Source organism: Balaenoptera borealis (assembly GCF_965194805.1).
Source record: "Balaenoptera borealis genome assembly, chromosome: 5".
Classification (NCBI taxonomy): domain Eukaryota; kingdom Metazoa; phylum Chordata; class Mammalia; order Artiodactyla; family Balaenopteridae; genus Balaenoptera; species Balaenoptera borealis.
In genome coordinates, this window is record NC_138862.1 from 39,191,244 (window position 1) to 39,215,667 (window position 24,424).

A 24,424-nucleotide genomic window follows, 5' to 3' on the forward strand; every position below is an offset into this window, starting at 1 on the left:
GTGTTTTTGTTTTCCTCAGATAAATACCCAGGAGTGGAATTACTGAATCATATGGTATAATAGTTCTAATTTTAGTTGTTTGAGGAGCTGCCATACTTTTTTCATAGTGGCTGCACCAATTTATAGTCCCACCAACAGTGCACCAGGGTTTCCTTTTCTCCACATCCTTGCCAATACATACTTCTTGACTTTTTGATAGTAGCTGTTTTAACTGGTGTGAATTGATATTGTAGTTTTGATTTGCATTTCCCTGATAATTAATGATGTTGAGCATCTTTTCATAACTTATTGACCATCTGTTTGTCTTCTTTGGAAAAACGTCTTCAGATATTATGCCCATTTTTAAAAAAAAAAATAATTAATTAATTAATTAATTTTTGGCTGTGTTGGGTCTTCGTTTCTGTGCGAGGGCTTTCTCTAGTTGCGGCAAGCGGGGGCCACTCTTCATTGTGGTGCGCGGATTATGCCCATTTTTTAATTGAATTGTTTGGTTTTTTGCTGTTGAGTTGTAAGAGTTCCTTTTACAGACAAACCTTGTTTATTGCATGTTGCTTTACTGTGCTTTGCAGATATTGTATTTTTTACAAATTGAAGGTTTGTGGCAACCTTGCATTGTCAGATGATGGTTAGAATTTTTTACCAATAAAGTATTTTTTAATTAAGATATTTGCATTGCTTTTTTATACATAATGCTATTGCACACTTAATAAACTACAGTATAGTACAAACATAACTTTTATATGCATCAGGAAAGGAAACCATCGAATGAAACAGCAACCTACTGAATGGGAGAAAATATTTGCAAATCATATGTCTGATAAGGGACTAATATCCAAAATATACAGGCCTACCTCAGAGATATTGCAGGTTCATTTCCAGGCCACCACAATAAAGCAAATATTGCAATAAAGTGAGTCACATGAATTTAATTGAACACGTACGCATGGATTTATTTCTGGGCTGTGTATTCTGTCCTATTGATCTGTGTGTCTGTTTTTATGCCAGTGCCATACTGTTTTAATAACTATAGTGTTGTAATATAGTTTGAAATCAGGGCATGTGATCCGTCCAGCTTTGTTGTTCTTTCTCAAGATTGCTTTGACTATTCAGGGTTTTGGTGGTTCCATACAAAGTTGATGGAGATTACACTGAATCTGTAGTTTACTTTGGGTAGTACGGACATTTTAACAATGTTAATTCATCCAATCCATGAGCATGAAATATCTTTCCATTAATTTGTGTCTTCTTCAGTTTCTTTAATTAATGTCTTATTGTTTTAAATATACAGGTCTTTTACCTCCTGGTTAAATTTATTACTAGGTTTTATTTTTTGTTTGGATGTAATTTTAAATGGGATTGTTTTCTTTGTTTCTCTTTCTGATATTGGGTTATTGGTGTATAGAAACTCAATGTATTTTTGTACATTGATTTTATATTCTATAACTTTACAGAATTCACTTATTCTAATGTTTTTTTTAGTGGAGTCTTTAAGGTTCTCTCTATATAATGTCATGCCATCTGCAAATAGTGACAATTGTACTTTTTCCTTTCCAATTCGGGTTTCTTTTATTTTTCTTGCCTAATTGCTCTTGATAGGATTTCTAATACTAGGTTGAATAAAAATGGTACTCTAATCTGTATTTCCTCTCTTCTAATTTGCATTTTAGAGTCATGATCATATGCACATTAAAGCTCAAAAAGCATTACTGATATCTAATCATCATCAGCTATTTTCTTTTTATAACTTCTTGCTTGATTTATGTCTCACCCAATATTCAGGTTGCTTTGAGGAAGGTAACCAAAAATTCCCTAATAATCAAACAGCTTTTCCACAGGTCACCTCTTTTTCCAGCCTTTTTTCAATGTGCTTCAATGTTGGCCAACATTTCTTTTAAAGTTTTTCTTTCCTGAGTCTTTTATGGTAGTTGTGGGACTTCTCTACCTTCTCTTGAAACTATGCTTCTTTGTCCCCATCTCCTCATTCTCTTCTTTCCAATGCCAATGGTAGGAACACTCCAGTATTCTGGATTTGCCATCATTTTAATTCTATTCCTTGATAAAATTACATTCATCCTTAAAACTTGAATAATTACTTTGAAGGGCCTGACTTCCAAATTTTTATTTCTGTCCTACATTTATCTCTTTTAAAAACAATTTTTTTAATTCTTTTCTCTTTTTTTTCTTTTAAATTAATTGATTTATTTAGTTTTGGCTGCGCTGGGTCTTTGTTGTTGCCCTCAGGCTTTCTCTAGTTGCAGAGAGTGGGGGCTACTCTTCGTTGCGGTGCACAGGCTTCTCATTGCGATGCCTTCTCTTGTTGCAGAGCATGGGCTCTAGGTGCGTGGGCTTCAGTAGTTGTGGCTCGCAGGCTCTAGAGCACAGGCTCAGTAGTTGTGGCACGTGGGCTTAGTTGCTCCATGACATGTGGGAATCTTCCCAGAGCAGGGCTCGAACACATGTCTCCTGCATTGGCAGGCAGATTCTTAACCACTGTGCCACCAGGGAAACCCTACATTTATCTCTTGATATCTCTTTTATCTTTTTCTAGTTTGATGAGCATCCCATCCTGGACACCCTCAAGGTCAATGGGTTCAAACTGAACTCAGAGCATTCCTTCCCAAACTAGGTTTTTTTCTTCTCCTTTGGCTTTTAGGCAAAATGTCATGTTTTATTTCTCAGTAATTATAAATTCCTTACAGTTGTTAATCAATTTAATCTTTTTAGCACCTTACAATGTGAAGGCAGGATAGAAAACAATTACCATATAGCTTCCATGATTACCCAAATCCTAGCAGTCAAATACCAATTTAGTTCTATTCTACCATAGTGGTTCTTAGGAATATCTGATGAGGTATGAACATTTGGCTTATGATAATAACATAGGAAAGGGTTAGTTGAACTAAAATCACTCTACAGAATGAACTACGTAGGGAATGCCAGTTAGCTGCCTCAAGTGCATGTGAATTACACGTACCTGAATTTCTATGGCTATTTATCTGTCTTTCTCAAACTAACTATCTCTACATCTATTAAGAACTACTGGAATATGCCAATATTCTTATAATATCCTTTTTGAGGAGTTGGTGGAAGTATTTGCCAAAAATATAGACGTAATCTCTATACACTATTTGTGGTACAGGTCCTTTAATTATTGTACTGTTGTTTCCATGTTCACTCATCTTGCTAAATGCTACCTTTACATCATCTATGTTGATATAGGTGGACTTATCATATCTTTTTTCGGGTTGACATGCAATCCATAGAGAAATTTTGGTTTCTTTAATGACTCCAAATTAGAAGTAAATTCAGAGTCCAGTAACTGTATTTCTGTACATTTTTCTATTTTTTAAAGTATATGCTTTTAAGTGCACGTACAGTGCCTGTTTTACACATCAAAGGGCCTAAAATGCCATGGAGGCTGAGGTCAGTGGAAAAAGAGAACATGTTTTGGACTTGACTTAAAAATCTGTGCTCTACTAATTGTCTTTGTAGCCTAGTTAAGTAATTTAAACTTTCTGAGATTACATTTCTTTACCCACAAAATGTTGTAATTATACATACTTTGTGGGTATGTTAAAGAATAAATGATGCTATTTTACATTGGTTAGTAGCACAGGCTTTGAGGATTAGTCAGACCTCAGTAGAAAACCTGGTTCTAATAGCTACCATCTGTATAATCTTGTGTAGGTTATACGACTTCTGAACACTTCAGTTTCCACAGTGTGAAATAGTGATAATCTTTATCTCATATGGTTATTGAAACTATTAAACAAGGTAATGTATGTTAAACACCCAAAATTTTTCTCTTATATTCTTAAATAGTATCTATAATTATATTAACTTCTAAAGAAGGTCAGTTTATATTAATTTTTTTCTTCCATCATTTTCTAATCATTTCCTTACATTTGTTGTGCTGTACAGATGGGGTTCAGGAGCTCTGGTTTCAAGTATTATTCTGATGACTTCTGGCTGGGTGTCAATACTATTTCTGAACTTTATTTTTTATTTGTTGAATTGGAATCATAATGCTTAGATGACGTAAAGCATGTAAAAGTGCTGTGACAACTCTAAAATGATATAAATAATGTCAGTTATTATTAAAGTAAATTGAGATGATAATTGGTCATTTACTAATTCATTCAACAAATATATATTGAATGTATAAGAAATTCTAGGCTTTGTGTTGGATACTCAAGGATGATACAAACAGGTTGTGCTTTAAGGGACTCACAAAGCAGTGGATGGTATAATCATATACACAGGAGCTGCAGTAGCATGCCATATTCATGATAGAGTAGGCACAAGATAAGTAAAGGATAACCCTCCATTGAGTACAACCGGAATTCATTTGCTTGAATTCAAATGAAAATATTGCAATTGATGGTTGATTATTCTCCTTTCAATGGTCGACTCCTGTTTTGCCTATGTGGTAGTTAATTTTATGTGGCAATTTGAGTGGGCTACAGGCTGCCCATATATTTGGCAAAACATCATTCTGGATGTGTCTGTGGGGGAGTCTCTGGATGAGACTAACATTTGAATTGACTAAAACAGATTGCCAGCCTGATGTAGGGGGGTTCTCATCCTATTAGTTGAAGATCTGAATAAAACAAAAAGGCTAAGTAAGAAGGAACTCCTCTTGCCTGACTGAATAAGCTGGGACATTGGTCTCTTCCAGCCTTTGGATTCGGACTGCAATGCTGGTTCTTCTTGGGTCTTGACCCTGTTGGCTTTTGGACTAGAACATACACCATCGGCTCTCCTGCATGTCCATTTTGCCGACCGCAGATCTTGGGCCTTCCTAGCCTCCATAGCACATGAGGCAATTCTTTATAATAAATATGTGTATACACACACATATGTATACATACACACACACACACACACATATACACTATTGGTTCTGTTTCTCCAGAGAACCTAGCCTAATACACCCCATTTTTAACCCAATCTCCTATTGTGTCTTTCATCTAATTCCCCTACCCTTCTACCATAGGGTCAGATCTATTAAATAACTGAATCAAAATAAAACGGTTTCATAGCTAAATCAGAACTATTTTCCTCAGCAGGTGTGGGACTGTAGAAGAATGTGAAAAACAATGATGTGTGTACCAGTTATTATGCTTGTCCAACTTTTTTCCAACAAAATGCCTGGAGGCGCTATGCCATTCTCAGCTCTAGTGGTATCTCAAAATTTTTCCTTTCATCTATACCTGTCCAGGAAATGATGACCTTTTATCTTTAATTTCAAAAGACATATTCTTAACTTAGCTCCACACCCAAGTAAAAATTACACAGAATCTGCTGAACTACCACTGATGTGAGAAACACAGATGCAAAACCTGTTAGCTTTTTAGTCATATCCTTTTATTATTATGTTTGTCTTCATGGTTCAAAAGATGCCAAATGCAAAGTTTACAGCAGTGGCTGATGGAGAAATTCTTTGCCAGCAGCAAAATAGTTCAAGGGAGTTGTAAAATCTGCATGGTCAAATTGAATTCAGAGCAAGTTTGATTTAACTCCTAGAGGCAATGATTAATTTCATTAAGGGAGAAAATCCACCAAGTTAGTCTGTCAGTCACAATGTCTAATTTCCTTGAAATGCTTAAAAAGTTATGAGATGTAAAGCTTAGTTCTATTTGAATTTTCAGTCAGTGGCAGTAGAACACAAACTGTGTACTAGCAGTTAACTATATATGAGGTAGGTAAAGATATACAGTTGTATCTAAGAATATATTGTCTAGACTTAACCATTAAGCTGTATCTTCAGTGAGGTCTTCCTGGGGGCTAATATCTACAGGAATGGATTTAACACACTTCTTTCCTTAAATAATGCATGATATTTTTGAGCATTAACTGTGCTTAAAGTTTAGAATCACTATCAGAAAATAAGATGAGAAAAATTATATAAAACTGAAATTGGGAGAAAAGAAGTAAGAGAGAGAGAAGGGAAGCTTTGTGAAAAGGTGTACTTCATTTGTTCTTTAGTCCTACACTGTTAATCATTAATTGTGTGTGTGTTCATTTCACAGAGAAAAGAACACTGAGTTGAAAATGTCTGAGTGACCTATGTCACTAGAAATGAGAGCTTTGGAAAGATAATATCAATATCTCTGGTAGCTCCAGAATTTTAATTGTCTTTCAGTATGTAAGACTTAATACAGAAATGTCGGTCTTTGAATTTCCTTACTTAGACTGCTGAATTTCAAATTATTATATGGCCAACAAAGTTTATTCTTGAAAGAAAACAAGTATACAGTCTATAAAATATAGAACAATTATATGTTGACTTAATATATGTTAATAGGTCATCATTTCATTAAACACATTTTTACATGAGCTGACCTAATGTTATTTGCAAATGCTAAAATTCTGTTTGATTATAAGGCATTATTACCTTTAAAAATTCAGAGGAATGTTTTAAAGATTTATAGCATTAAATAATATGTATCTCTCTTCCAGGGTCTCATATTAAATTTGGGTTGCAATTTTTAGTAATTGTGGTTAGCTAACGTGGAAGAAAGAGTGAGAGATAAGTGGCCAGTTCCTTTTCCATTTGAAATTTTAACATAAAATAAGTATTTCATAAAATAATTTTTATGTAATTCTAAAAACGTATGTTAATGTATGCCTGGCAAATATGTATATACATTTGCATTAAAATAGAAAGTGTGATGGATTAAGGATGAAAAAGAGCAGGAATTTCAGATTTTGGAAATAAATATGTGTTGTTTTTGCTTGATGATGCAAAAAATGGGAAGTGTGTGTCTTCCAAATTTATTTTTCTTTTTAAAGATTGTTTTGGTTATTTAGGTTTTCTTGCATTTTCATAGGGCTTTTAGGATTATCTTGTTAATTTATGCAAAAAGTGTTAGCTAGTATTTTGAAAGGGAATGCATTGAATCTGTAGATCAGCTTGGAGAGTATTGCTGTCTTAATAATATTGTCTTCTAATCCATTAACAGGCTGTCTTGACATTTTTTTTTTTAACAATGCTTAAAAGGATTTATTGCCTTTCTAAATATTTGTATAAGAAAGGGTAACATTTATTTTCACTTACAACAGGTATTCTGTTCCTACAATAAAATCACTGATAGCAATCAACTGAGCAACAAATCTTTCTCCTTCACCTTGTAGGCTAAGGCACATGCCCAGTGAAATAAAAATAAAAGTATGGCAAAAAGGTAAATTTCACCTTCAGCATTCACTTCTCAAATGGGAAACTCAGGGGCCTGAGGCATGGGACTTGAAAAGGGTCCTAACACCTAGTGGTATTCCAGGGGAGCAAGGAGAAAATCACCTAGTTGGGTCTTTCTCTTCCTTCCCATGAGCCAAGGAATCCAGGAGACAGTTAAAGACATTTACATTTCTGGACACTGAGCATAACCTGCTTCCTTTTAAACAGGATTTTTTCTCAGCAAGTATTCTGTTCTTAAATAAGATAGTAACACTTCATGTTTTATTACACTTTTGTAGCTTTCCAAGAATTTTCACATGGTGGATCACAGATTTGGGGGTTTCAAAGACTGGTAAACTTCCAAAAAGAAGAAAAAAAAAAACAATATCAAAGGAGTGTCTAACTTTGTATTTTGTCAAATAAGGATATTTGAGAGAGAAAAATGTTATCATATAACATCACCATTACTCATGAAAGGACATGATCATAGCAAAAGAGCAAGGAGGTAATTTTATGTAAAAAGTCCCTTAATAAAGCCTAAAATGGACTTTTTGGAAAATTCACTATACTATCCTGAATTTTCTCATTCTTCTGCAGGGCAGTAAAAACTTCGTCAAAGACTTTCACAACCAGCCTCTAAAGTAGACAAAACAGGTATTATTCTCCTCTTACCTGTCAAGAAATTTGGGCTAAGAATGTGAAGTAGTAACAACCTCTGGTCATGCTGACACTGATTGTTCACAAACCACACTTTGAGCATCAAGGACCTAGACCCTGAGATGGAGTCCTGGTTTAGCTACTTATCAGCTAGGAAAGCTTGGAAAATTTTAGTAATATCTGAAAGCTCTAGAAAAGAGATTGCAATCCATTTACTCTGAGGGCCTGGAGTTTTAGTGTAGGGTCAAGAGGTAGGTGAAGTTTGGTTGGTTCAGTTGCCTCTTCTTGGCTCACCTGCACGTTAGAGTGATCTTCCAAAGGCCAGGCCATGCTGTGTCTTTCCTGGATTATAGTCAGGGACCAGATTGTTTGGCCAGCAGAATCCCATTTGTGGTTATTATTTCCTCCCTGGCTTTGTAGTCCTCAGAGAAGCACTTACCATGTGATTAGATATTGTTATTCAGAGACTAGCCTTGTTGGAAACCCTATGAACTCCCTAGTATCCTTTCATAAATTCCTTTCCTTGATTTACTATATTAGTTTCAGGTGTACAACATAGTGATTCAATATTTTTATAGATTATGCTCTGTTTAAAGTTATTACAGAATAATGGTTACATTTACCTTGCTGTACAATATATCTTTGTTGCTTATTTATTGAATACATAGTAGTTTGTATCTCTTAATACCATTCTACTATCTTGCCCCTCCTCTCTTCCCTTTGCCCACTAGTAACCACTCATGTGTTCTCTATAACTGTGAGTCTGTTTCTAGTTTTTTATATATATTTATTTTATTTTTTAGATTCCACATACGAGTGATGACATAGAGTATTTGTATTTCTCTGACTTATTTCACTAAGCATAATATTCTCTAGGTCCATCCATATTGTTGCAATGGCGTAATTCCTTTTATGGCTGAGTAATATTCCACTGTATATATATATCCCATATCTTTACCCATTCATTTGTTGATGGACAGTTGGGTTGCTTCCATATCTTGGCTATTCTAAATAATGCTGCTATGAACATTGGGGTGCATGTATCTTTTTGAATCAGTGCTTTCATTTTCTTCAGGTATATACCCAGCAGTGGAATTACTGGATCATATGGTAATTCTATTTTTTAGTTTTTTGAGGAAATCCCATACTGTTTTCCATAGTGGCTGTACCAATTTACAATCCCACCAACAGTGTACTAGGGTTCCCTTTTCCCTTTTATATTCGTCAACTTTTTGATGATAGCCACTTTGACAGGTATGAGGTGGTACCTCATTGTGGTTTTGATTTGTACTTCTCTGATAATTAGCAATATTGAGCATTTTTTCATGTGACAGTAAGCCATCTGTATATCTTCTTTGGAAAAATGTCTATTTGTGTCTTCTACCCATTTTTCAATCAGGTTCTTTTTTTTGATATTGAATTATATGAGCTCTCTATTTATTTTGGATATTAATCCCTTATTGGTCATATCATTTGCAAATATTTTCTCCCTTTCAGTAGATTATCTTTTCATTTTGTCAGTGGTTTCCTTTGCTCTGCAAAAGCTTTGAAATTTAAATAGATCCAGTTTGTTTATTTTTGCTTTTATTTCTTTTGCCTTGGGAGACTGATTCAAGAAAATATTGCTACGATTATGTCAAAGAGTGTTCTGCTATGTTGTCTTTCAGGAGTTTTATGATACCTGATTAGGTCTTTAATCCATTTTGAGTTTATTTTTCTACATGGTGTGAGGAAGTGTTCTAATCTCATTATTTTATATGTGTCTGTCCAGTTTTCCCAGCACCACTTATTGAAGACTGTCTTTTGTCCATTGTATATTCTTGCCTCCTTTGCCATAGATTAATTGACTATAGGTATGTGGATTTATTTCTGGGCTCTTTATGCTATTCCATTTATCTATGTGTCTGTTTTTGTGCCAGTGCCATGCTGTTTTGATTACTGTAGCTTTTTAGTAGGCTCTAAAGTCAGGGAGCATGATACATCCAGCTTCATTCTTTTTCTTCAAGATTGCTTTGGAAATTCGGAGTCTTCTGTGGTTCCATATAAATTTTAGCATCATTTATTCTAGTTCTGTGAAAACTGTCATAGGTATTTTGAAAGGGATTGCATTAAATCTGTAGATTGCATTGGGTAGTATGGATATTTTAACAGTATTAATTTTTCCAATCCAAGAACATGGGATATCTTTCCATTTCTTTGTATCATTTTCAGATTCCTTCATCAATATTTTATAGATTTCAGAGTATAGGTCTTTAACCTCCATGGTTAAGTATCCTACGTATTTTAATTTTTGATGAAATCGTAAATGAGATTGTCTTCCTAATTTCTCTTTCTGATAGTTCATTATTAGAATACAGAAAAGTAACAGATTTCTGTATATTAATCTTGTGTCCTGCAACTTTACTGAATTCATTTTTTAGTTCTATTAGTTTTTTGGTGGAGACTTTATAGAGTTTTCTATATATAGCATCATGTCATCTACAGATAGTAACAATTATACTTCTTCCCTTCTGATTTGGATGTCTTTTTATTACTTTTTCTTATCTGATTGCTGTGGCTGGAACTTCCAATACTATGTGAAATGGAAGTGGTGAGAGTGGACATCATTGTCTTGTTTCTAACTTTAAAGGAAAAGCCTTTCAGTTTTTCACTGTGAAGTATGATGTTAGCTGTGGGTTTGTCATAAATGGCCTTTATTATGTTGAGACATGGTCCCTCTATACCAAATTTGATGAGAGTTTTTTTTATCATAAATGGATGTTGAATTTTATCAAATATCTTTTCTGCACCTATTGAGATAATCATGTGGTTTTTAATCTTTCCTTTTGTTAATGTGGTATATCACATTGATTGATTTGCAACTAGTGAACCATCCTTGCATCCCTGGAATAAATCCCACTTGATCATGGTGTATGATACATTTTACATATTGTTTAATTTGGTTTGCTAATATTTTGTTGAGGATTTTTATGTCTATATTCATCAGAGATATTGAGCTGTAATTTTCTTTTTCTTGTAGTGTTTTTGTGTGATGTTGGTATCAGGGTAATGGTAACCTCGTAGAATGAATTTGGGAGTATTCCATCGTCTTCAATTTTTTGGAATATTTTGAGAAGAATAGGTATTAGCTCTTCTTTATATGTTTGATAGAATTCCCCTGTGAAGCCACCTGTTCCTGAACTTTTGTTGGGAGTTTTTTTTAATTACAAATTCAATTTTACTTCTAGTGATCAGTCTGTTCAGATCGTATATTTCTTCCTGATTCAATTGTGGAAGGTTTTATTGTTTCTAGAGATTTGTCCATTTCTTCTCTGTTGTCCCATATGTTGGCACAGAACTGTTTGTAGTATTCTCTTATGATTTTTTTGTATCTCTATGGTATTGGTTGTTATTTCTCCTCTTCAATTTCTTATTTTGTCTATTTGTGTTCTTTTTCTTTTCTTCTTGATGTACCTGGCTAAAAGTTTATCAATTTGGTTTATCTTTTCAGAAAACCAGCTGTTGGTTTTATTGATTTTTTTCTATTGTGTTTTTGGTGTCTATTTTATTTATTTCCTCTCTGATCTTCATTATTCCCTTCCTTCTGCTCACTTTGGGCTTTATTTGTTCTTCTTTTCCTAATTCCTTTAGATGGAAGGTTAGGTTGTTTATTTGAGAATTTTCTTGTTTCTGAAAGTAGGCCTATATCACTATAAACTTCCCTCTTAGAACTGCATTTGCTGCCTCCTGTAGATTTTAGAAAGCTGTGTTTCTATTTTCATTTATCTCAAGGTATTTTCTGATTTCCTCTTTGATTTCTTCATTGGCCAATTGGGTTTTTTACTAGCATGTTATTTAGTCTCCATGTGTTTGAGTTTTTTTTCATTTTTCTTCCTGTAATTGGTTTGCAGTTTCATACTGTTGTGGCTAGAAAAAAATTTGATATAATTTCTGTCATCTTAAACTTGTTAAGATTTGTTTTGTGGCCTAGGATGCGATCTTTCCTGGAGAAAATTCCATGTACACTTGAAAAGAATATATATTCTGCTGTGATTGGATGGAATGTCCTGTAGATTACTATTAAGTCCAAATGGTCTACTGTGTCATTTAGGACCCCTCTTTCCTTATTGATTTTCTGTCCCTAGGGACAGACAATACATAGGGTATTAAAGTTCCTACTATTATTATACAATATTATTATCAATTTCTTCCTTTATGTCTGTTAATATTTGCTTTATATATTTTGGTGCTCTTGTATTAGGTGCATATATGTTAACTAGTATAACATTCACTTCATGTGTTGATCCCTTTATAATTATATATATATAAAATTCCCTTTGTATTTTGTTATTGATTTTGTGTTAAAGTCTATTTTGTCTGATATGAGTATTGCCACCCCCACTCTCTTGTCTTTTCCATTTGTGTGAAATACCCTTTTCCACCCTCTCACTCAGTCTTTGTGTACCTTTAGCTCTGAAGTGAGTCTCTTGTAAGCAGCATATAGTTGGGTCTTTTTTTTTTTTCCTATCCAGTCATCCACCCTATGTCTTTTAATTGGAGCATTTAGTCCAGTGACATTTAAAATGATTATTGATAAGTATGTACTTGTTGCCATTTTGTTACTTGTTTTCTGGTTGACTTTTTCTTCTTTTAGTTTTTTCCCTTATGGTTTGATGATTTTCTTTAGTGGTATGCTTGTGCTCCTTTCTCTCTTGTTTTTGTGGATCTGTCGTTGGTTTTTGAATTGTTGTTACCATGGGGTTCATATTGTTGATCTATAACTATATCTACTTGTTTTAAACTGATACTTCTTTTTTTTTTTTATTAATTAATTAATTAATTTATTTTTGGCTGTGTTGGGTCTTCATTTCTGTGCGAGGGCTTTCTCTAGTTGCGGCGAGCGGGGGCCAGTCTTCATCGCAGTGCGCGGGCCTCTCACTATCACGGCCTCTCGTTGCGGAGCACAGGCTCCAGACGCGCAGGCTCAGTAGTTGTGGCTCACGGGCCTAGTTGCTCTGCAGCATGTAGGATCTTCCCAGACCAGGGCTCGAGCCTGTGTCCCCTGCATTGGCAGGCAGATTCTCAACCACTGCGCCACCAGGGAAGCCCTAAACTGATACTTCTTGTTATAGCCTTTTCTTTTCCTCTTAGAGAAGACCCTGTAATATTTATTTTATGGTAGCTTTAGTACTGATGCACTCTTTTAGTTTTTGCTCATCTAAGAAGTTCCTTATCTCTCCTTCAATTATAAAAGATAACCTTGCTGAGTAGAGTATCTGAGGTTGCAGGTTTTCTCTTTCAGCCCTTCTGAAAGAGAATACATCATGTCACTCCCTTCTGGCCTGCAAAGGGAAGCAAAGAGGATCCCAAACCAGATGAACCCAAACAGACCCACACCAAGATGTATAATAATTAAAATGGAACAGTTAAAGACAGAGAAAATTCTAAAGGCAGCAAGAGAAGAATGAAGTGTCATATAAAAAGGAACCCCTATAAGACTATCAGTTGATTTTTCTGTCTTGCCTTTTATTGAGGCTGTCTTTACTTTTTTCAGTGATATTTTTTAAAAACTTTGATGTATAAATCTTGTACTTCTTTGTTAATTTATTCCTAATGTTTAAATCTTTTTTGGCAATCTTATTGTAAAATATTTTTTTCTAAATTTTGTTTTTGGATTCTTCATTGCTAGTATATAAAAATACAAATGATGTTTGAACATTGATTTTTTTATCCTGAAACCTTGTTGAACTTTCTTAATTCTAATGGAATTTTTGGATTTCTGTGATTTTCTAATACAAGGTCATGTTACCTGTGAATAGAGATAGTTTTCTGTCTGACTTTCCAATCTGAATGTTTTTATTTATTTTACTTGCTTAATAGCCCTGGCAAAATTTTTCAGTACAGTGTTGCATACAAGTGTTGGATATCTTTTTTGTTCCTTATCTTAAGGGGAAACCATTCAGACTTTCACTACTGTGAGAGTTGTGTGTTTTGATGCCCTTTATCAGAGTGAGAACACTTTGTGAGTGTTTTTACGATGAAAGGGTATTGGATTTTGCCAAGTGCTCTTTCTGTGTTTACTGAGATGATCATGTGGGTTTTGTTTTGTCATTTATTCTATTAATATGGTGTATCACAATTATTAGTTTTCTTATTTTAAACCAAACTTGCATTCTTGAAATAAATCCCATTTGGTTATAGTGTTATTAGTCTTTTAAGTGCTACTGGGTTTGGATTGCCAGTATTTTTTTGAGGATTTTTTGGGGTCTATTTCATAAGGGTTATTGACCTCTAATTGTTCCCCCCCGCCCTTGGGATGTATTTTTCTGGTTTTTGTATCAAAAAACTACTGGCCTCACAGGGTGAATTGAGAAGTGTTCCCTCCTCTTCTGTTGTTTAAAGGTTTGTGAAGGACTGTTGCTAACCCCTCTATAAACATTTGGTATTTGGAATTGATCAGTGAAGTCATATGGATTGAACTTTTCTTTGTAGGTAGTTTGTGTAAATATTAATTCAACCCGTTTAGTTATTATAAGTCCACTTAGATTTTCTGTTTCTTCTTGGGTCAGTGTCAATAATTTGTGTCTTCAGAAACTTGTTTATGCCATCTAGTTATCTAATTTGTTACCATATAATTTTATCATCCTTTTCATTTTTGCAAGAGTAGTAATTGTCCCGTCTTTAATTTTTATTTTTTTTAAAGTATATCATACTCATTACTTTTTTTTTTTAATTTTATTTATTTATTTATTTATTTATGGCTGTGTTGGGTCTTCATTTCTGTGCGAGGGCCTTCTCCAGTTGCGGCAAGCGGGGGCCACTCTTCATCGCGGTGCGTGGGCCTCTCACTATCGCGGCCTCTCTTGTTGCGGAGCACAGGCTCCAGACGCACAGGCTCAGTAGCTGTGGCTCACAGGCCTAGTTGCTCCCCGGCATGTGGGATCTTCCCAGACCAGGGCTCGAACCCGTGTCCCCTGCATTGGCAGGCAGATTCTCAACCACTGCGCCACCAGGGAAGCCCTAATTTTTATTTTAAACATGTGATTCTTTTTGTTTTCTCATGGTCAGTATAGCTAAAGACATGCCAGTTTTGTTGCTCTTTTCAAATAACCAACTTTTGGTTTCATTGATTTTTCCCTATTGTTTTTCTCTTCTTTATTTCATTTTTTTCCACTCTAGTTTTTATAATTGATTTTCTTCTGCTTGATTTGGGTTTAGTTTTTTTTCCCCCTAGATTAATTTTTTAATTATATTTTAATGTTTTAGATGTCTTTATCTTTTTAGAGCAGTTTTTGGAGTTTATGACAAAATTGAGAGGAAGGTACAGAGATTTTTCATATACCTCCCCATCCATACAACATGCATAGCCTCCCCATAATCAATATCACTTACCAAAATTATATAATTTTTTTTTTTTTTACCAAGGATGAGCTTACATTGACACATCAATATCACCCAAAGTCTATAGTTTACCTTAGCGTTCACTTTTGGTGTTGTATAGTCTATGAGTTTGGACAAACATATAATGACATATAACCATACTTATAATATTGTACAGAGTATTTAACTGCTCTAAGAATCCTGTGTTCTGCCTGTTCATTTCTCTCCCTCTTCACCTCTGGCGGCCACTGATTTTTACTGACTCCTTATTTTGCCTTTTCCAGAATATCATATATTTGGAATCATACAGTATGTAAAGATTGGCTTCTTTCACTTAGTACTATGCACTTAAGGATCATCAAGGTCTTTTCATGGCTTGGTGGCTCTTTTTTTTTCCTTCTTTTTTTTTAGTGCTGAATAATATTCCATTATCTAGATGTGCTTTAGTTTCTCCACTCACATTGTGGTTGCTCCCAAGTTTTGGCAATTATGAATAAAGCGGATATAAATATCTTTGTGCAAGGTTTTGTGTGGAGATAAGTTTTCAACACCTTTGGGTAAATACCAAAGAGCATGATTGCTGGATTGTATAAGAGTATGGTTAGTTTTGTAAAAAACCGCCAAACTCTCTTCTAGAGTGGCTGTACCATTTTGCGTTATCACCTGCACTGTATGGGAGCTCCTATTCCTTCACATTCATACCAGTATTTGGTGTTGTCAGTGTTCTGGATTTTGGCCATTCTAATAGGTGTGTAGTGGTATCTCAGTGTTGTTTTAAATTTCATTTCCCTGATGACATATGATGTGGAGAATCTTTTCATATGCTTATTTTCTGTCTGTATATCTTTTTTGGTGAGGTTTCTGTTAAGGCCTTTACCCATTTTTTAATCAGGCTGTTTATTTTCTTATTGTCAAGTTTTAAGTGTTCTTTGTGTATTTCGGACAACAGTCCTTTATCAAATGTATTTTTTGCAAATGTTTTCTTCCACTGTGTGGCTTATTTTCTAATTCTCTTGATATTATCTTTCACAGAGCAGCAACTTTTAATTTTAATGAGGTCCAGCTTATTTCTTTCATGATTGTGTGTTTGGTGTTGCATCTAAAAAATCATCCTCATATCCAAAGTCATCTAGGTTTTCTCTTATGTTATCTTTTAAGAGTTTAATAGTTTTGTGTTTTACACTTAGGTCTATGATACATTCTGAGTTAATTTTTGTGACAGATGTAAGGTCTGTATCTAATTTTTCTTTTTTTTTGCATGTGGATGTTAGTTGTTCCAGCATCATTTGTTCAAAAGACTACTTTGCTCCAATGTATGCATTGCTTTTGCTCCTTTATCATTGGTTTGTTGAGTATAGTTTTATGAGTCTATTTCTGAGCTTTTTATTCTATTCCATTGACCTATTTGTTTGTTTTTTCACCAATACCACACTGCCTTGATTACTGTAGCTTTATAGTAAGACTTGAAGTCAAGTAGTATCAGTCCTCCAACTTTGTTCTTCAATATTGCGTTGGCTATTCTGGGTCTTTTGTCTCTCCATATAAACTTTAGAATAAGTTTGTTGACATCCATAAAATGACTTGCTGGGATTTTGATTGATAATGCTCTGAATCTATAGATCAAGTTGGAAAGAACTGACATCTTGAAAATATTGAGTCTTCCTACCCATAAACATGGAATTCTCCTCATCTATTTAGTTTTTTTTATTATGTTTATCAAAATATTGTAGTTTTTCTCATATAGATATCATACATATTTTGTTAGATTTATACCTAAATATTTTATTTTTGGAGGTGCCAATGTAAGCAATATTGTGTTTTTAATTTACAATTCCAGTTGTTCATTGTTGATTTTTAAGAAAACTGTTGACTTTTGTATGTTAACTTTGTATCCTATAACCTTGTTATAAATTTTTTATTCACTCCAGCAGTTTTTTGTTGATTCTTTTGGATTTTCTACATAGATGATCATGTAATCTGTGAACAAAGATAGTTTTATGTCTTCCTTCCCAGTCTGTGTAACTTTAATGTCCTTTTTTTGCTTTATTACATAAGCAAGGATTTCCAGTACAATGTTGAAAAGGAGTGATGAGAGGTGACATCCTTGCCTTATACCTGATCGTACTGAGAAAGCTTTGAGTTTCTCACCATTAAGTATGATGTTAGTTGCAGATTGTTTGTAGCTAGTCTGTCAAGTTGAGAAAGTTTCCCTCTATTTTTTCTAGATTCTTAAGATGGAAGTTTAGACTATTAATTTGAAATTATTTTCTTTTTTAATATAGGTGTTTGCAGATATAAACTTCCCTTTAAGCACTGCTTTGGCTGCACTCACTATGTTTTGGGATGTTTCATTTTCATTTCATTCATCGTAATGTATTTTATAATTTATCTTGTTATTTCTTTTTGAAACATTCATTTTCTAAAATTGAGTTGTTTAATTTCCACATATTTCTGAATTTCCCAAATTTTCTTCTCTATTGATTCTTAATTTTATTCCACGTGGCTAGAGAAAATACTTTGTATAATTTCAATCCTTTTGAATTTATTTAAACTTGTTTTACAGTATAAAAAATGGTCTATATTGGAGAATGTTCCATGTGCACTTGAGAAAAATGTGTTATCTGCTATTGTTGGGTAGAATGATTGATAGTTATCTGTTAGGTCTAGTTGATTTCTAGTGTTATTTGAGTCTTCTATTTTTTTCTTAATCTATGTCTTGTTGTTTCATGCATTACTGAAAATCAGGTATTAAATTCTCCAGCTATTATTGTTGAATTGTCTATTTCTAACTTCAGTTCTATCACTTTTTGCTTTATGTATTTTGGGGCTCTGTTTTTACATACATATATGTTTATAATTTTCACATCTTTCTAATGGACTGACCGTTTTTTACTTTAAAATATCCTTCTTTGTGTCTACCAAATTTTTTGTTATGAAGTCTATTTTATGTATGATATAGCCACTACAGCTCTGTTTTTGGTACTGTTTGCACTGTTTAACTTCTTACATCTTTAAACTTTCAACCTATTTGTGTCTTTCATTTTAAGTGTGTCTCATATGATAGTATATGGTTAATCATTTTTAAAATTCACTCTGTTTATTTCTGCCTTTGAGTTGGTGTGTTTAGCCCATTTACATTTAATGTAATTAATAAAGTATGATTTATGTCTTCCATTTTGTTATTTTCTTTGTATATGTCTTATTTAATTTTTGTTCCTCTATTTTTTCATTTCTGTCTTCTTTTGTATTAAAAAGATACTTTCTTGTACACCAATTTAATTCTCTTGTTGCTTCTTTTGATGTATATATTCTAGTTATTTTGTTAATGCCTCTCCTGTGGATTACAATTGACATTTTATTTTTAAAAATAACAACTTGATTTTTAAAAATAATATATTGTGGAAACTCAGGAAATCAAATACCATGTCCCTCCAGGATATGTTGTTTTCACTGTTTGATGTTGCTTCTGTTTGTTTAGTGACTTTCCTGGACTGATTCTCTGAAGTCTGTATTCTATTTCACATGAGGCCATTGACATCTCTGGTTATTTCAGTTGTCAGACAACTAATGATTGGACAGAGATTTCCTTAGATGTTTTGAAACATTAATTCTGCCAGCCTTTGCCAAGGAGTTCCATGTGTGTATTGAGGTATGTGTTTAATGGTCTGACGGTAGTTTACAACTCTTCTTTAGTCTTTGCTTGCTTGAACAGAGCCTTAAGGTCAGTCAGAAGAGAGAAATTAGAGTCTTCTCATGTCTTCCCTGGGCATGCACAGAGCACTTCTTATATGCATGGCCTTCTAGATTCCCAGGATTAAGACTTTTTGTCAGACTCTTGTTAGTTCCACCTTAGGCAGCTTCAGTGTTAAACAATTAGCCCTGATAATTTGCCACAAATGCCTTGGGGATGGGACTGCTCCCACAGAAGACATTTATAGAGTCAGTTTGAGACAGACCCTGATAATGGAGTTTTCAGCAAGCTGCCAGACAGGTAAACTAGTACAATTCTTGGGGATAATGTTTTTGTGGAGCTCCAAATCTGTTCTTCCTTCTCTAATAGCTTTTAGCACACTGGTTTTCACAGCTACCATAGTTGCAAGGCTATTGGTTTTCAAACCAACTGAAGAGTTGGAGAGAGAGGAGTGGGATTAGGGCAAATTAAAATGAGAGAAAGTGCACTTTTTTTTACTGAGATTCAGCTGTTTGATTTCTTTCTATTTTTAAATAAATGCCTCTGAGATAGTTAAGTCTTTAGTAATTTCCAGAGTTCTGAAAAAGTTGATTTTGACAGTTTTTGCTAGTGTTCTTTTTGAGTTTGTGGAGAAGCAGATTTTCAGAGGCCTTTACTCTGTCATTTTGGACCATTCTTCTGTTTTTGTAATTTCTGTTTCAAAGTTCACTAAATTTCTTGGCTCAAGAATATAGGTAAATAGCTACTAAAATATAAAGTGGAAAAAAAGAGAGTTGAGATTGACCCTGAGCATGGAGTAGGGCATATTGGCTGGAAACGAGGACTGAGAGAGATGCCTGAGAGTGAAGTTATATATACCTTGACAGAGTTTTTGGTTACACAACTGTAGGCTACATCAAAAAAAATCAATGAATGGACATTTATTATCTGCATTTTATTGTATGTAAGTTTTATTAAAAAGGAAAAACTGTAAATAAATATTGAATTCTAATAATGCTGCAAGTTCTAAAGTATCTAGAGGAAAATTTACTGATGTCTGCAGTTAATTTACTTGAAAAGTGTCCAAAATAAGATGGATTCATAGATAGAGAGAGGAATTGATAGGCATGTGAAAAAGTAAGTTTAGTGAAACAGGTGTTCACTGTAAAAATCTCTCAAATTTGCTTTAATTTTGAAAAAAAATATAGTAAAATGTTAGGGTAAACACTTAAAGTGGAGATAGGTAATAGGTTTGAAACATACTTTGTCTAATAGTGTCCCAATATAAATGACTACTATTTTTCCAGATTTAAGAAATTTTGGAAACATTGATAGAAATCTAAAAAGATAAAAGTCAATTCTTGCTGAAGTGGTATAGCTAAAATCCTCTGGGATCTGAGAAAATTTTTTTAAAAAAAGTTACATCTCTCCTAAACTGTGAGGAGAGAAATTAGTATCATTTACAGCTCTATATAGGTGACACTTTAGAGGTTTTTTCTGTAATATAATAAAAACATGAAACACTACTTTCCATTTTTCAGTACAATTCCTATAAAAATAAGAGTAGTAGATGAATCAGATATCAAACTTTTATGAGACCAGTGAACACAATGGTTTAGTTCAAAGCTCTTAAAAATAAAATTGGTTCATAGGAATCCTGTGAGGTGAAAATTGTACATGCCAGCATAAAAATGCAATCCAGTCAGTGTATACTGGGACTACCCTCATTTTCCCAGAAACTTTATTAGCACATAGTTTAAAATTTAACATAAAGTATAATGTCTTGTCATCCAGACTAGATTATTTGCCTGTCTTTTGCAGAATTACTAGGTTGTTATTTAATGTGATTGCATGATACAAAGCCTGGCTCTACATGGTAAAAATGTAACAGCAGTCACCACCACAGCAGAATCTATTACATAATTGGAAGCACAATGTAGTGCTTTTGGAGTTGAGAGGAAGAAATCAAATAGCTGGTTCATCATGCTGTTTAACAAAGCAGGAATCAGGACTGTAGGCAGTAACACACTGACATCACAGGTCACCCAGGCTGTGTGGATCTCTATACCTAAGAGAGCAAATGGAGCCCAGATACACAGGGCTGTTTGAGTGCGTTTTAATCACCTTAGGAGATGTCTGTACTGTGTTTATCTTGCTCTTTTTTATGGACAAATAGGAGTTTTTAGCACAATAAATGTACTGACTCTCTGGCTATAGAGGTAAAAAAAAGAAAAAGAACTTTGTGATAACCAGAAAAGACATTTTAATGCCTAGTATCTAATATAGAACCAGGCACATAGTAGTGATCCGGGCAATGTTTGCTGATTAAATAAAGGCATGAATGAATTAATGAATTTTTTTAGCACATCTTTATGGAATGAGTACTATTTGCAAGGATTTGTGCTGCATTGCTTTCAGAACACAAGTCTTCATGGTGTTAGATCTCAAGAAAGCTACAAATTGCCAGGGAAGATGAATTATTACAAATATTTATACCACAAGGCAGAAAATCATAAGAGCTATGTGAGAGATAAAATTTGAGAGCTGCTGAAACATAGAAAAAGCTAGAGTCATCTTGGAAGGCTTTGTGAATTCAGTTGCATTTGGAAGGATACTAAGATATTAATAGGAGAAGATGAGGATGAGAAATTCCTAAATTACAGGTAAATTTACTTGAAAGAATGAGGATGGAATGTACATAACATAATTTTCTTTTTTGTTAGCTTTATATAATTTACATATAATTCATAAAAGTCTATAGTTCTATGAATTTTAATACATTTAGGTAGTCTTATAACCACAACCACATTTCTATCACTTGTAGGTAAATTCTCTCATGTTCTGTATTAGTATCCTATTGCCACTGAAACAAACCACCACAGAAGTAGTGGCTTAAATCAACACAAATGTATTCTTTTACACTTCTAGATATTAGAAGTTCAAAATGAGTCTTATGCAAATAAGGTATTGACAGAGCTAGCTCCTTGGGAAGGCTCCCAGAGCAAGCCACTGCCTTTCTTGCCTCTTGCAGTTTCTAGAAGCTGTCCATATTCCTTGGCTTGTGGCCACATCACCCCAATCTTTCATGGTTACATTGGTTCTCCTCTTCCTGTAACTCCTCCTGTGACCGTCCTTGTGACTTCTGCATCTGCTCATTGTGATTACAAAAGACCCACCTGGATAATCCAGGATAATATTCCCATCTCAAGGTCTTTAAGTTAATCACATCTGCAAAGTCCCTCTTACCACATGGGGTAAGGGGCATTACTGAGCTTTACCACATGCACTTCTTTTTTTTTTTTTTTTTTTTTTAAACATCTTTATTGAAGTATAATTGCCCTACAATAGTGTGTTAGCTTCTGCTCTATAACAAAGCGAATCAGTTATACATATACAATATGTTCCCATTTCTCTTCCCTCTTGCATCTCCCTCCCTCCCACCCTCCCCATCCCACCCCTCTAGGTGGTCACAAAGCACCGAGCTGATCCCCCTGTGCTATGCGGCTGCTTCCCACTAGCTATCTATTTTACATTTGGTAGTGTATATATGTCCATGACACTCTCTTACCCTGTCACATCTCACCCCACCCCCTCCCCATATCCTCAAGTCCATTCTCTAGTAGGTCTGTGTCTTTATTCCCGTCTTGCCACTAGGTTCTTCATGGCCTTTTTTTTTTTTTTTTCCTTAGATTCCGTATATATGTGTTAGCATACTGTATTTGTTTTTCTCTTTCTGACTTACTTCACTCTGTATGACAGACTCTAACTCCATCCACCTCATTACAAATACCTCCATTTCATTTCTTTTTATGGCTGAGTAATATTCCATTGTATATATGTGCCACATCTTCTTTATCCATTCGTCTGTCGATGGACATTTAGGTTGCTTCCAGGTCCTGGCTATTGTAAATAGAGCTGCAATGAACATTGTGGTACATGACACTTTTTGACCTATGGTTTTCTCAGGGTATATGCCCAGTAGTGGGATTGCTGTGTCGTATGGTAGTTCTATTTGTAGTTTTTTAAGGAACCTCCATACTGTTCTCCATAGTGGCTGTATCAATTTACATTCCCACCAACAGTGCAAGAGTGTTCCCTTTCCTCCACACCCTCTCCAGCATTTATTGTTTCTAGATTTTTTGATGATGGCCATTCTGACCGGTGTGAGATGATATCTCATTGTAGTTTTGATTTGCATTTCTCTAATGATTAATGATGTTGAGCATTCTTTCATGTGTCTGTAGGCCATCTGTATATCTTCTTTGGAGAAATGTCTATTTAGGTCTTCTGCCCATTTTTGGATTGGGTTGTTCGTTTTTTTGTTATTGAGCTGCATGAGCTGCTTGTAAATCTTGGAGATTAATCCTTTGTCAGTTGCTTCATTTGCAAATATTTTCTCCCATTCTGAGGGTTGTCTTTTGGTCTTGTTTATGGTTTCCTTTGCTGTGCAAAAGCTTTTAAGTTTCATTAGGTCCCATTTGTTTATTTGTGTTCTTATTTCCATTTCTCTGGGAGCTGGGTCAAAAAGAATCTTGCTGTGATGTATGTCATAGAGTGTTCTGCCTATGTTTTCCTCTAAGAGTTTGATAGTGTCTGGCCTTACACTTAGGTCTTTAATCCATTTGGAGTTTATTTTTGTGCATGGTGTCAGGGAGTGTTCTAATTTCATACTTTTACATGTACCTGTCCAATTTTCCCAGCACCACTTATTGAAGAGGCTGTCTTTTCTCCACTGTATATGCTTGCCTCCTTTATCAAAGATAAGGTGACCATATGTGTGTGGGTTTATCTCTGGGCTTTCTATCCTGTTCCATTGATCTATATTTCTGTTTTTGTGCCAGTACCAAACTGTCTTGATTACTGAAGCTTTGTAGTATAGTCTGAAGTCAGGGAGCCTGATTCCCCCAGCTCCATTTTTCGTTCTCAAGATTGCTTTGGCTATTCGGGGTCTTTTGTGTTTCCATACAAATTGTGAAATTTTTTGTTCTAGTTCTGTGAAAAATGCCAGTGGTAGTTTGATAGGGATTGCATTGAATCTGTAGATTGCTTTGGGTAGTAGAGTCATTTTCACAATGTTGATTCTTCCAATCCAGGAACATGGTATATCTCTCCATCTATTTGTATCATCTTTAATTTCTTTCATCAGTGTCTTATAATTTTCTGCATACAGGTCTTTTGTCTCCTTAGGTAGGTTTATTCCTAGATATCTTATTCTTTTTGTTGCAATGGTAAACGGGAGTGTTTTCTTAATTTCACTTTCAGATTTTTCGTCATTAGTGTATAGAAATGCAAGCGATTTCTGTGCATTAATTTTGTATCCTGCTACTTTACCAAATTCATTGATTAGCTCTAGGAGTTTTCTGGTAGCCTCTTTAGGATTCTCTATGTATAGTATCATGTCATCTGCAAATAGTGACAGCTTTACTTCTTCTTTTCCGATTTGGATTCCTTTTATTTCTTTGTCTTCTCTGATTGCTGTGGCTAACACTTCCAAAACTATGTTGAATAATAGTGGTGAGAGTGGGCAACCTTGTCTTGTTCCTGATCTTAGTGGAAATGGT

The 24,424-nt window shown here is 34.4% G+C and overlaps 2 long non-coding RNA genes across 2 annotated transcripts in view; one reads left to right on the top strand and one right to left on the bottom strand.

Moving 5' to 3' along the window:
* LOC309628914 overlaps positions 1-24,424 on the top strand; it is a 133,205-nt gene that overhangs the window by 16,471 nt on the left and 92,310 nt on the right. The gene's annotated exons all lie outside the window — the stretch shown is intronic.
* LOC309628924 lies at positions 353-24,063 on the bottom strand. The gene is made up of 2 exons (XR_014244788.1): positions 22,142-24,063; positions 353-11,560 (listed from the first exon to the last, which is right to left on the bottom strand). It is a non-coding gene; the product is annotated as an uncharacterized lncRNA (long non-coding RNA).